This window comes from Hordeum vulgare, chromosome 2H (assembly GCF_904849725.1).
Source record: "Hordeum vulgare subsp. vulgare chromosome 2H, MorexV3_pseudomolecules_assembly, whole genome shotgun sequence".
Lineage (NCBI taxonomy): Eukaryota > Viridiplantae > Streptophyta > Magnoliopsida > Poales > Poaceae > Hordeum > Hordeum vulgare.
This window is the reverse complement of record NC_058519.1, coordinates 76,918,558-76,934,043: the sequence shown is the minus strand read 5'-3', so window position 1 is coordinate 76,934,043 and position 15,486 is coordinate 76,918,558.

Below are 15,486 nucleotides of genomic sequence, written 5' to 3'. Positions count from 1 at the left end.
CGGAAGACAAAGCACATCAAACGCCGCTACAACTCCATCCAGGACCATGTACAGAGTGGAGTGATAGATATTTGTAAAGTACACACGGATGTGAATATTGCAGACCCGTTGACTAAACCTCTTCCACGAGCAAAACATGATCAACACCATAATGCTATGGGTGTTCGATACATCACAATGTAACTAGATTATTGACTCTAGTGCAAGTGGGAGACTGTTGAAAATATGCCCTAGAGGCAATAATAAAATGGTTATTATCATATTTCCTAGTTCATGATAATCGTCTATTGTTCATGCTATAATTGTATTAACAGGAGACAGTAATACATGTGTGAATAAATAGATCACAATGTGTCCCTAGCAAGCCTCTAGTTGGCTAGCTCGTTAGTCAATAGATGATCATGGTTTCCTCATCATGGGCATTAGATGTCATTGATAACGGGATCACATCATTGGGAGAATGATGTGATGGACAAGACCCAATCCTAAGCATAGCACTAGATCGTATTGTTCGTATGCTAAAGCTTTTCTAATGTCAAGTATCTTTTCCTTCGACCGTGAGATTGTGCAACTCCCGGATACCGTAGGAGTGCTTTGGGTGTATCAAACGTCACAACGTAACTGGGTGACTATAAAGGTGCACTACGGGTACCTCCGAAAGTGTCTGTTTGGTTGGTACGAATCGAGATCGGGATTTGTCACTCCGTGTGACGGAGAGGTATCTCTGGGCCCACTCGGTAGAACATCATCATGAGCGCAATGTGACTAAGGAGTTAGTCACACGATGACGTGCTACGGAACGAGTAAAGAGACTTACCGGTAACGAGATTGAACAAGGTATAGGTATACCGACGATCGAATCTCGGGCAAGTTCTATACCGACAGACAAAGGGAATCGTATACGGGATTGATTGGATCCTTGACATCGTGGTTCATCCGATGAGATCATCGTGGAGCAAGTGGGAGCCACCATGGGTATCTAGACCCCGCTGATGGTTATTGGCCAGAGAGGTTTCTCGGTCATGTCTGCCTGTCTCCCGAACCCGTAGGGTCTACACACTTAAGGTTCGGTGACGCTAGGGTTATAGGGAATTGTTATACGAGGTTACCAAAAGTTGTTCGGAGTCCCGAATGAGATCCCGGACGTCACGAGGAGCTCCGGAATGGTCCGGAGGTAAAGATTTATATATAGGACGGATGGTTTCGGACACCGGAAGTGTTTCGGGCATCACCGGTAACGTACCGGGACCACCGGGACCACCGTAGGTGGCCCCTGGGGTCCATCGAAGGGGGGCAACGACCCCGGGAGGTAAGGTGGGCCAAGTGGAGGAGGGAACCAGCCCCTAGGTGGGCTGGTGCGCCTCCCCACTCAGCCCAATGCGCAGGGGAGAGGGAAGGGGGGCAAACCCTAGGCACAGGTGGGCCTTAGGCCCACCAGGTGGTGCGCCACCCCCTCCCACCCTAGCCGCCGCCTCCTTTCCCATCTGGTGGCTGCCGCACCACCTAGGGGGGAACCCTAGGGGTGGCGCACCCCCTCCCCCTCCTCCTATAAATAGAGAGGGGTTTTGGCCCTTGGGAGACAGACTTCTCCCTCTCCCTCGGTGCAGCCCTGCCCTTCTTTCTCCTCCTCTCTGTCGGTGCTTGGCGAAGCCCTGCCGGGAGACCTCGTCTCTCCATCGACACCACGCCGTCGTGCTGCTGGAGTTCTTCCCCAACCTCTCCCTCCTCCTTGCTGGATCAAGGTGCGGGAGACGTCACCGGGCTGCACGTGTGTTGAACGCGGACGTGCCGTAGTTCGGCACTATATCGGAATCACACCGCGATCGGAATCGCTGCGAGTACGACTCCATCAACCGCGTTCTAGTAACGCTTCCGCTTAGCGATCTTCAAAGGTATGAATATGCTCTTACCCCTCTCTCGTTGTTGGTCTCTCCATAGGAAGATCTGATTATGCGTAGGAAAATTTTGAATTTATGCTACGTTTCCCAACAGGTCTTCACAATGAGCTGGACATCATGACATCTTACCACCAACGAGTTCGTTTTTTTGTGTAGCCACTATCACAGTTGCTTACTAGTCTTTTTGTAGCTGAACTGGTGGTTGTATCAAAATAGAGAATGGGGTTTCCAACTCAACATGACATGCACGCGGGACAATCTTGTCTGGCGATGTATTGTCCACATGGTATGTGTGTGCACCGTTGAGTGGCACTTACCATAGCACGTGGCCTCGCAATTTGGTGCATTCCAACACACCCCACCGGCACTCCGCACCGACACCGGTGGTATCGACCTTCACTGGTGAGGGCATTGTTCTTTATTACCGTGTTTTCGTTGAGTTAGACGTTCTTATGATTTCTTATATTTTATTGTTTATTATGCCTTACAGGAAGGGTAGGCAAATTTTTCATTCGATACAAGACTGGGAAAAGGAGCACGAGGAGCACTGAAAGCGTGGAACGAGAGGAGGTATCGCAAAGACGGGGAGAGGAAAGGGATTGACTGGGTTGCGTATTAGCACCACATGAATTGGTATGATGACGATATTAAGTATCGTGTGCGCGCCATAGTGGACGGTCGTCGATATTGCATCACTGCAGGAGGATGACTCTGATGATCAAGCCTACAAGGGCAGCCTTAGAGAGCTGGAAGGTGATTTGAGGGAGTATGCGCCCCTAATGAACATAGTGGTAAGTTGTGTTCAATTGTTTCGAGCCAGCAGTTGGATGATGCTGACATGGTCATTGTAACTAACTTATTCATGATACCGATATTTGCAGGCTTCGGAGGTGAACATAAAAAAATTCGATGGCTCAGATGCACTATGTTACGAGCCCGGGATGAAGGAATCTAACACCTAGCTGAGGGGAACGGTGAAGGTAAGTTTGAGCCTCCTAGCCTTATGTTTGTTTAACCACAACATCGATCCATGCCATGTTCTTCTTTATTAGTAATCCTAAACTTGATCCATGACATGTTCTTCTTTATTTGTTATTGTAGAAGATCATGTACCATTGCCAAAAGCTAGTGGGCATGCTTGGGTGCGCTACCTCGGTTGTTGTGCATCGTATAGGAGGGTCGACACGTACCCTCATTTCATCGAGCCATGTCGCCTCATCGTCTCCCATTGTTGAGGAGGAGGACGGAGAATACGATGAGGAAGAAGAGGATGAGGAGCAAGCCGAGGGAGAAGAGGAAGGGGTGGCGAGGAGGAGTACGACGACAAGGACGGACCTCCACCCACTCAGCCAACCCAGGACAAGAGGAGAAAACAACCAAAGAAGCACCGACAGAGTCCTTCCCCGTTCTAGAAGGAGTGTCCTCCTCGTCACCCAAACAATACGGTAGATACCCGCTCGAAGAGAAACGAGGAGGGTACCACCAAGAGGGGGAGGAAGGCAAAGTGAACGAGCACTATCTAAGCCAAATTATTTGCTTTGTGTTGAGTTGAACGTGAACTTGTTGGTTATGTCGAACTATTAGCTATCGTCGATTTGCTATGTTGAATATATATGTTGAAATATCTATCCTTTATTTCGATGTGTGATGCATATTATGATGTGTGTGATACACTACTTTTTTTATTTCCATATTATGTTGTGTGCGATAACGATATATATTGGATGATCTAGCTTTTGCAGGCAACAAAATGTAATTTGCAGTGGACAAACCCTACCGCCAGGATTACACACTCTACTATAGAAAAAATAGCATATTTAATTACATTAGAGCCCGCAAAAGAGGCAAACCCGTAAAATTCCGGCGAGTATGCGGGTTCGGCTCATTTTTCCGGCTAGAACAGAGCCCGCACACTCGCGTGGCCTGTAAATTTTTTTGCCAAGGCCCGCAAAACGCACGCCCCGACCACTATATCTACGGTTCCGCAGCGCGTTTGCGGGTCAAAACCCTATCCCACGCCGTCGCCGAGCCCCCGCGATTCCCCACCCCTTCTCCACATTTATCGCCGCCGGCGACCACCTCCCCGCCTCCAACCGCAATGTGGAGCTCCGGACGCGGCTCCGGTAGTAGATCCGGCGGCGGAAGCGACCCGGAGCGCGAGCGGCGCGTCCGCTCGGACACCGCGAGGAAGCGCGGGGCCCAGAGGTGGACCAACCGTGACATGTCGCCGCCGGCGAGCTTCCTCATCCGGGAGACGGTAGCTCCTCCTCTTCCGGCACGCGCCCTCTCCCTGTGAAGAGGCAGTGGTCGGAGGAGTCGGAGGACGTCGTCGCCGTCAAGGAGGAGCCCGAGGAGCTCGGCCGCCGCAGAGTCGTCGGGCCGAAGGACTTCGTTGCCTACGTGGACGCGGTTGCGGCCGCCATTGCCGAGCGTAGCTTGCACGAGGAGGCGGAGCACCGGCGCCACGACGAGGAGATCGAAGTACTCCAGTTGCGGCAGGCGGTCGAGGCCAACCTCGTCGCCAAGGCGAAGGGCGGCGAGTGGCGGCGCATCCGCGAGGAGCAGAGGGCGATGTACATCGATCTCTGCAGCTCCGGCGAGGAGGACTGAGCTCGTACCGATGTAGTATGTAGTATGTAATATATGTAGTATGTAGTATGAACTTTCCGCAAAACTATATTTTCAAATTATGCAGTTTCATCTACGGTTTCTGTTCGGCCGCGCTAATTTTCGACCCGTAAACGAGATCTTCGTGAACCTGCAAACGCGTTTTACGGATCGAGATTTTACGAGGTCTGCTATAGTTGCTCTTAGTTTATCTCGTACCGCCAGCATAACCGACGGTAGGATTTTCTAGCTACCGCGTCCCTCTTTGACAGTGGGCTTTCTATGGCCACGTCAACAAGCGCCGACGGCCGTCGGCCTCTGTCGCAACCTTTCCGCCAAGATCTCCGACGGTAGGCAGTTCAACCCTACCACCGGCTTTTCTGGCGGTAGTAAAATGGTTAGATCTTTTCCTTTTTCAAACCAAGATCATATCGGGCTGAACTTTTTAAAAAGAATCAAAACATCAAAATTGCCCATGCTGCGTAGCCTATGCAACTTGGAAAATCATGCATGAAGGACCGATTAATTGTCGACTACTAAATCGTCGTATCTACATGCCATGTGCGTGTTAACCTTAGATCCGCAGGCAGCGCACCCACGGAGTGGAATCGGTGCCTGAGATTCAGTGGCTGCATGGTTTAATGCACCGATCTTGATCGGTCTGACAAAAGGGATTGTCGGTATATATGTACATGCATGCATAATGCATTTTGCTGAGTTATCGCATTTTATTTCAAGGCTGTATAGCGACCGAGAATTACAACAAGTTGCATGCCGGCATTAAAAGTGAAAGGATCTTTTCCAGCTAAGCTAGTTGAAATACCGGCCCCTATATAAGCCTCACAAGACAACGGAGCTTTCCTGATCGGAATCTAAGACCTTCATGGCGACTTTTTGACTTGCTACTCGTATGAGTTTTCGCCGACAGAACACGATGGAATTCTATACTGAGCTCTACAGTCGCCTACTGTGCAGCTCAGTAATAACAAGTCGATATCACTATTTGCAGGCAAGACCATTGTTGCATAGAGTTAACGTACAAGTCTCCTCCCGTACTGTACAGCTCAGTAATAACCAGAGCAGGTTGAAATTAACATGATCGACGTATAACGGGACCAACACGCACCGCCATCACGATAAAAGCCAGACGATGAACCTGATACCGATCGTCAACTTGGATGGCCTACTGTCCTGCAGACACGTACGTACAGGGCTTTGTGCGTGCCCGGTCGACCTCAGTCACACTCCTGCTTCGTGTGAAGGATATTCACGGACATGCAAGCAGCTAGCCCGGTTTCCTTTTGGGGATGGGTATGTGCTTGCTTGAACGATCTTCGTCGGTCAGTGAATTATTATTCCCCAAGTTGATGTAAGCTAGCTTTGACTTGTGTGGTCGCTCATATGGTGCAGACATCAACTGATCATGATGGATTGATGGATGCATTATTTGGTGATGATTTTCCTTGGTAAACCAATATTTATTCATGATGACGGGTCTTCAAAGGGATCTAATTTTTAGGTATGAGCACAATTATACTCCCTCCGTTCCTAAATATAAGTCTTTAAAAAGATTTCACTACGAACTACATACGGATGTATATAAACATATTTTAGAATGTAGATTTATTCATTTTGCTTCGTATGTAGTTCGTAGTGGAATCTTTAAAAAGACATATATTTAAGAACGAATGGAGTAGTACGTAACTGACTCCTTTTGTCAAAACAAGGTTTTATGGATTTCGATCTATAAAATAAGAGAATAGTTGTTTGAGAGAACACCGTTTTTCGGATGATGGTACACGTCCGCCGGGTATAGACACAACTACTGCCCGCCTCGCACGTCCTCCAATGGCGAAGCAACAACCATATGTTCCTTCGCGCTGCTCTCTAACACCCCCCCCCCAACCCACCACCGCACGTGGATTCATTAGCGTGTCAATCAGACAATCTCAATGCAATAATGTAATCGTTCACTCTAAATCACCTTCAGAGTGAACGTCGCAATCATTCGCTGCAAAAACCCCTTAGAGCGAACGACACAAACTTTTTGCGCTTCATCGATTTTTAAATCTTGGAGAAGTGGTTATCCAGAGCATGGCAATTTTTGTGTTTTAGGCCTTTTGCACATGATAACTGTATCAACTATAGCATGGCATATACTTGTTCACTAGTAGAAAAAGGCATTTAGCCCCGGTTCGGTTGGGCCATTAGTCCCGGTTCGCGAACCGGGACTAATCAACGGGACTAATGCTAGCCCTGGTTCGGGCCCCCGGTTCGGCCCCGAACCGGGGCTAATGGCCTTCCACATGGCGAGGCTGAGAGCGAGGACGGGAGGGGTATTAGTCCCGGTTCGTATTACGAACCGGGGCTATCTCTTCGCTGTTTTTTTAGCAATTTTTGGGTTTAGGGTTTTGCACTAAATTGGATCGGGCTATTTTGCTTCCCCCTATTTTCCCATTTATTTGTTTTGGGCATTTTTAATTTTTGTTTTGCACTAAATTAGATTGCACATACACAGCAATAAAGGAACAACTATATTGCACATCGTCACGAATATATTACACCATCTCATCCGTCGTGTTTTGTCGAACGTAATTAATTACAAAATGTAGACACGAGTTACATGCACATATATGCATCTTTTTTACACTATAACATTTCATACCATTCTAATCGAAGGGCAATAGTATTCTTTCTTGGGATCTAGGACCTCTGCATCAAAGAATCCGACAATTTCCTCTTGAATTGCTCGAACACGTTCCTGTGGTAGAAGACCGTCTCGCAACCGTTTGGTCTAATTTAAAGAATGGGTCAATATATATATCAATGAAACCGAACACAATTCACGGTAATAAAATAAAGCTGTGAGTATTGTTTATCGTACTTCGATTTTTTTGATGTCCCGGGTTTTGCCCTTCTCATGGGTCCTCTAGCGAATGAACTCGCAAACATATTATCCACATAAATTGTTCCCGTGTTCCTGCCTCAAACACTTTACGAGAACAGAGTTCAATCAAAAACATAATCTAGAATTATAATGGTATTGAAACTATAATAAAGAGATGCGCGGATCTAGCTAGTAGTTACTTACATCTATTTGTTTAAATGTAAGCTCTGGCTTCCAATCACCCCAAGCCTTGGCGGTGAACCGTTTCCAAGCCCTCCCAAGAAAAGGAAATGAATAAAGGAGTTCTATATTAATTCCTTGCTATCAGGAAATGAACGAGAAGTTGCCGATATAGTGTCATAATGATTGAAATTACCTCTGTAGGCATTCCTGCATGTTCGTCCATTCAGTAAGGGGTGTACGTTTCGGGTCCATGACTATTAATTACTTGTCCTTTATCAGGTACAATGATTAACAAAATAAAGTGGAACCTGCGCACGCATAACGAGTCAATTATACGTACACTTATAATAATATCGAGTAAGCGAAAATAGAATGTGTGTATAGTAACACTCACTTGAAGTTGTAAGGAAATAGTATTTCCCTTTTGGTACTGCAAAACCTTAACGCTTGTACCAAGTTATTCTCTGTCTCGCGGAGATTCGATTCAACACTTTGGTGATGATTGTAATTTGGGTCAATGAACCCAATGTCATAGATTTGTCCTCTTTTGCATTCGAGAATCTTCATTCTGCGAAATTAATATAGTGATGAGTAAGATTATACATGTAAGAACGAGCTGAGTAAGACTTAATGACATAAATTAATAATACTTACAAACAATAGGCACTGATGATAGATTTGTCGAGGGTGTCTTGTTTGTATAACTGAAATAATTTCTCGAATTCAATCATAATCACGCCTTGTCCAGTCCTGAAATGATCGCCTTCATATGCTAAGTAGAGCCTGTTTTTTCTGCTGAGCACATGCTTGCATGTACCAGTCATGCAATCTTCGCATTTTTGTTGGTAGCTCTTTGACTAACTCAGGTTTGACCATAGGACGCCCGTACCGGTACGTGTATTCTACGTCAGTGAATACCTCCAAATAGCTTAAGTACTCATCAATAGACATGCCTTGAGCCTTGGCCGCTTCTCCGTAGTTTGCAAGAAATTCCAGATCGATCTCAGCTGTTTCATCATTCCTCTGTTGGGCCGCAGCTCCGCTCGAGCACACATTTGTATCGGAATACACTTTGAGCGGGGGGGGGGGGGCACGATTGGTTTTTCTGTTGTCCGAGTTGGGCAACTGATTTCCCGTTTGACGTACTACTCTTCAACCACTAATTTTTTGCCTGAGCCGACTTCAGCTTCTCCTTTTTTGTATGGCATTCTCTCTTTGCTTCAGAAATGACCCGACCAAGACTATCAGCGGGCTCATCTGATGCCGGTTGTTCTTCACCTCCTTCTTCTTCATTGTCTTCCATTGTAGTCTCATCGTGTTCTTCAATGAACATATGATAGTTGTCATCATCATCTTCTTCTTCATTGTCTTCCGTCGTAACCCCTCTTTCTCCGTGCATGGCCCAACAATAATATGTGGGCATGAAACCTCTCTGAAGCAAGTGGAGATGAATGACTTTCGAGCTAGAGTACTCCTTCCCGTTTCGACAACCAAGACATGGGCAAGGCATAAAATTATCCACTTTGTTTGCCTCAGCCACATCGATAAATTTATGCAGGCCTGCAATAAATCCGGAACCGCATCGTTCGCCGTACATCCATCACTTTCGTGCATCGATCTGGCATCATACATGAATAGTGAAATGAGCACCGTACATTGACACATGCAATATTTTTGTATCAATTACACATGAAGAAGGATGCTAACCTCGGTCGAGGATTCCATTTCGTGTGAACTTTAGTGTGGCTCGGGCATTAACTAGTCCCGGAGCGTAATGTACTCCGAAGTGCGCCGGTCACCGTACATCCATTAGCGGTTCATCTCTATTATGAAATTAAGTATATCAAAAAACCATGGCAGAACATCATGAATAACGAAATGACCAAATTAATACAAGTTCATCATCACATTAAAACCAAAGCTTAGTAGTGATCAAACGTTATTATTGCAAAAATAAATACATAAAGTTCTCTCATAAAACAACATACAACTATGTAAAACATTTAAATGCAACAACAAATGCGATCAAAATCGCAACTAAGGTAACAATTGACCCAACAGCATAATGATACCAAGCCTCTTTATCAATGGCATATTTTCTAATATTCCTAATCTTCAAGCGCATTTCATCCATCTTCAAGCGCATTGCATCCATCTTCAAGCGTATTGCATCCATCTTCAACAACATCGCATCGATCTTCATCTTGCGATCATCGATGACATTGGGGACATGCAACTCCAGTTCCATATTTTTGTCCTCAATTATTTTTAATTTTTCCTTCAAGTATTTGTTTTCTTTTTCAACCAAATTTAACTTCTCGAGAAGAATTTCTATGTGGGTTGGAATTTCCGGTTCACATACCTCCTAGATTAAAAAAATATATGTCACGTTGGTCGTCATAATTGTCATAAACAATAAATAAAACAAATAGTTATAAAAGATAATATATACCACATCTGAATCATAGACAGGACGAGGGCCGGCGGAGGCGGATACCAAAACATTGTACTATATAATAACAAAAAATAGTGAAAGTAAGTAATTTATACAAGTATGTATCTAAATCATACAAGTATGATTTTTTTTCTTTTAAAAAGAAGACAAGAACAAGAGGCTCACCACGGTGGTGCTCGCGATGAGATCGGCGCGGGGCGATCGACAACGGTGAGGACGGACACGGGACGGCACCCTACACATGTGCAGACTCTAAGAAGTTAATTTGAGCATTTCAAATGAGCTAAACTAGTAGATGAAAGGACGAAGTAGCTAACCTTTTAAAACACTTCTGGAGTTGGTGCACGACCAAACCTAGACAAATATTAAGGAAAATGGAGTTTGGAGGTCGAGTTTGGAGAGGAGAAAGCTAAACTAGTGTGACTCGGGCATTTCATCGAACACGTCAAGTGCATGAACTAGAGTGGCAAGGGTGGCATGGCATGGGCACACTTTAGCCAAAAAACAGAGCAGAGTGTGGGCACGGGCGATGGTATATATAGGCAGAACTTTAGTCCCGGTTTTTGTCTAAAACCGAGACTAATAGACTACCTTTTAGTCCCGGTTCGTGCCACAAACCGGGACTAATGCTCCGCCGCACGCCACGTGGGAGTCGTTGGATCTTTAGTCCCGGGTTTTTCCCCGAACCGGGACTAGTGAGGTGAACCCAACCGGGACCAGTTCCCCGACAAACCGAACCGGGACCAATGCCTGGCATTGGTCCCGGTTTTGATTTGAGCCGGGACTAATGGTCTTTCGGCCCTCGGTCGAAAGACCCTTTTTCTACTAGTGGTTTTTAGGCTTTTTACACATAATCAGTGCTATAGCAAGGTAAATTATGTGTTTTTAGACATTTTAGATATGGCAGCTATATCTCTACTATTAAAGCAGGATGTGTCGTCGTGATGGTTCAACCAACGATGGTTCGACCTCCCTTCCCCTCCCTGCTATCGCTAGAAAAATAGCCACGATCGAACAACCCACGATAAAAAAAACGAGGTGAAAACTTCCCACACGGCACCCCCTTGGGACGCTTCCCACTTCGCCCGAAGATATGCCCCCATCGCCCCAGGACCCGACGGCCTCCACCTCTTAGGCAGCGCCCTCAAGCCCTCCGCCGCCGCCGTTGCTCGGTGTCGTCTCTAGCATCGCGACGACGAGCGCCACCGCCGGAGCTCGCCCGTTCGTGTACATCTCTCTCTCTCTCTCCCATGCATCTCTTCCTCTTCTAGCCGGGCTGAGGAGGTAGATGGCAGATCCGGCGCGGCGACCGGGCACGATCTGGAGTAGAGTGACACGCGACGGCAGGGCTCGATCTGTCGTAGCGGCGGGGCTCTCCCCCCTCCTATCCTATCCCGCTGTTGGAATTATGCCCTAGAGGCAATAATAAATATATAGTTATTATTATAATTCCTGTATCAAGATAATCGTTTATTATCCATGCTATAATTGTATTGAATGAAGACTCATTTACATGTATGGATACATAGACAAAACACCGTCCCTAGCAAGCCTCTAGTTGGCTAGCCAGTTGATCAAAGATAGTCAGTGTCTTCTGATTATGAACAAGGTGTTGTTTCTTGATAACTGGATCACGTCATTAGGAGAATCACGTGATGGACTAGACCCAAACTGATAGAGGTATCATGTTGATCGTGTCATTTTGTTGCTACTGTTTTCTGCGTGTCAAGTATTTATTCCTATGACCATGAGATCATATAACTCACTGACACCGGAGGAATGCTTTGTGTGTATCAAACGTCGCAACGTAACTGGGTGACTATAAAGATGCTCTACAGGTATCTCCGAAGGTGTTAGTTGAGTTAGTATGGATCGAGACTGGGATTTGTCACTCCGTGCGACGGAGAGGTATCTCGGGGCCCACTCGGTAATGCAACATCACACACAAGCCTTGCAAGCAATGTAACTTAGTGTAAGTTGCGGGATCTTGTATTACGGAACGAGTAAAGAGACTTGCCGGTAAACGAGATTGAAATAGGTATGCGGATACTGACGATCGAATCTCGGGCAAGTAACATACCGAAGGACAAAGGGAATGACATACGGGATTATATGAATCCTTGGCACTGAGGTTCAAACGATAAGATCTTCGTAGAATATGTAGGATCCAATATGGGCATCGAGGTCCCGCTATTGGATATTGACCGAGGAGTCTCTCGGGTCATCTCTACATAGTTCTCGAACCCGCAGGGTCTGCACACTTAAGGTTCGACGTTGTTTTATGCGTATTTGAGTAATATGGTTGGTTACCGAATGTTGTTCGGAGTCCCGGATGAGATCAGGGATGTCACGAGGGTTTCCGGAATAGTCCGGAAACGAAGATTGATATATAGGATGACCTCATTTGATTACCGCAAGGTTTTCGGAGTTACCGGCAATGTACCGGGAATGACGAATGGGTTCCGGGAGTTCACCGGGGGGGCAACCCACCCTGGGGAAGCCCATAGGCCTTGAGGGTGGCACACCAGCCCTTAGTGGGCTGGTGGGACAGCCCAAAAGGGCTCTATGCGCCAAGCAAAGAAAATAAAGAGGAAAAAAAAAGTAGGAGGTGGGAAGGAAGGGGGACTCCCTCCCACCAAACCAAGTCCAACTCGGTTTGGGGGGGGAGTCCTCCCCCCTTGGACTCGGCCAACCCCCTTGGGGCTCCTTGAGCCCCAAGGCAAGGTCCCCTCCCTCCCACCTATATATATGGAGGTTTTAGGGCTGATTTGAGACGACTTTTCCACGGCAGCCCGACCACATATCTCCACGGTTTTTCCTCTAGATCGCGTTTCTACGGAGCTCGGGCGGAGCCCTGCTGAGACAAGGTCATCACCAACCTCCGGAGCGCCGTCACGCTGCCGGAGAACTCTTCTACCTCTCCGTCTCCCTTGCTGGATCAAGAAGCCCGAGATCATCGTCGAGCTGTACGTGTGCTGAACGCGGAAGTGCCGTCCGTTCGGTACTAGATCGTGGGACTGATCGCGGGATTGTTCGCGGGGCGGATCGAGGGACGTGAGGACGTTCCACTACATCAACCGCGTTCACTAACGCTTCTGCTGTACGATCTACAAGGGTACGTAGATCACTCATCCCCTCTCGTAGATGGACATCACCATGATAGGTCTTCGTGCGCGTAGGAAATTTTTTGTTTCCCATGCGACGTTCCCCAACAGTGGCATCATGAGCTAGGTTCATGCGTAGATGTCTTCTCGAGTAGAACACAAAAGTTTTTGTGGGCGGTGATGTGCGTTTTGCTGCCCTCCTTAGTCTTTTCTTGATTCCGCGGTATTGTTGGATTGAAGCGGCTTGGACCGACATTACTCGTACGCTTACGAGAGACTGGTTTCATCGTTACGAGTAACTCCGTTGCTCAAAGATGACTGGCAAGTGTCGGTTTCCCTAACTTTAGTTGAATCGGATTTGACCGAGGCGGTCCTTGGATGAGGTTAAATAGCAACTCATATATCTCCGTTGTGGTGTTTGCTTAAGTAAGATGCGATCCTACTAGATACCCATGGTCACCACGTAAAACATGCAACAACAAAATTAGAGGACGTCTAACTTGTTTTTGCAGGGTATGCTTGTGATGTGATATGGCCAATGATGTGATGTGATATATTGGATGTATGAGATGATCATGTTGTAATAGAAATATCGACTTGCACGTCGATGGTACGGCAACCGGCAGGAGCCATAGGGTTGTCTTTATACTAACGTGTGTGCTTACAGATGCGTTTACTATTTTGCTAGGATGTAGCTTTAGTAGTAATAGCATGAGTAGCATGACAACCCCGATGGCAACACGTTGATGGAGATCATGGTGTGGCGCCGGTGACAAGAAGATCGTGCCGGTGCTTTGGTGATGGAGATCAAGAAGCACGTGATGATGGCCATATCATGTCACTTATGAATTGCATGTGATGTTAATCCTTTTATGCACCTTATTTTGCTTAGAACGACGGTAGCATTATGAGGTGATCTCTCACTAAAATTTCAAGAAGAAATTGTGTTCTCCCCGACTGTGCACCGTTGCTACAGTTCGTCGTTTCGAGACACCACGTGATGATCGGGTGTGATAGACTCAACGTTCACATACAACGGGTGCAAAATAGTTGCGCACGCGGAACACTCGGGTTAAGATTGACGAGCCTAGCATGTGCAGACATGGCCTCGGAACACATGAGACCGAAAGGTCGATCATGAATCATATAGATGATATGATTAGCATAGGGATGCTTACCACTGAAACTATACTCAACTCACGTGATGATCGGACTTGAGCTAGTGTAAGTGGATCATGAGCCACACAAATGACTAGAGAGATGTACTTTTTGAGTGGGAGTTTAGCGAATAATTTGATTAAGTTAAACTCTAATTATCTTGAACATAGTCTAAGTCCACTTTGAATATATTTGTGTTGTAGATCATGGCTCACGCGACAGTCATCCTGAATTTTAATACGTTCCTAGAGAAAGCTAAGTTGAAAGATGATGGAAGCAACTTTGTAGACTGGGCTCGTAATCTTAAGCTAATCTTACAAGCTGGGAAGAAGGATTATGTCCTTACGGCTGATCAGGATGTTAAGAACGCTTGGTTAGCACGTAAGGAGGACTACTCAATAGTTCAATGTGCAGTCTTGTATGGCTTAGAACCGGGACTCCAACGTCGCTTTGAGCGTCATGGAGCATTTGAGATGTTCCAGGAGTTGGAGTTTATCTTTCAGAAGAACGCCCGGATCGAGAGGTATGAGACCTCCGATAAATTCTATGCTTGCAAGATGGAGGAAAACTCATCTGTCAGTGAACATGTGCTCAAAATGTCTGGGTACTCAAACCGTCTAGCTAAGCTGGGGATTGAACTCCCGCAAGAAGCTATCACTGACAGAATCCTTCAATCACTACCGCCAAGCTATAAAGGCTTTGTGTTGAACTACAACATGCAAGGGATGAACAAGTCTCCCGGCGAGTTGTTTGCGATGCTGAAAGTCGCAGAGTCTGAACTCCGTAAAGAGCATCAAGTGTTGATGGTGAATAAGACCACTAGTTTCAAGAGAAACGGCAAAGGCAAGAAGGGCAATTCGAAGAAGAGTGGCAAGCCTGTTGCCAATCCGACGAAGAAACCCAAAGCTGGACCTAAGCCGGAAACGGAGTGTTACTATTGCAAGGGTATGGGTCACTGGAAGCGCAATTGCCCCAAGTATCTGGCAGATAAGAAGGCGGGCAAAGAAAAATCAGGTATATTTGATATACATGTTATTGATGTGTACTTAACCGGCTCTCGCTGTAGTGCCTGGGTATTCGATACCGGTTCTGTTGCTCATATTGCAACTCGAAACAGGAACTGCGGAATAGGCGAAGGCTGGCGAAAGATGAAGTGACGATGCGCGTAGGAAATGGTTCCAAGGTTGATGCAAT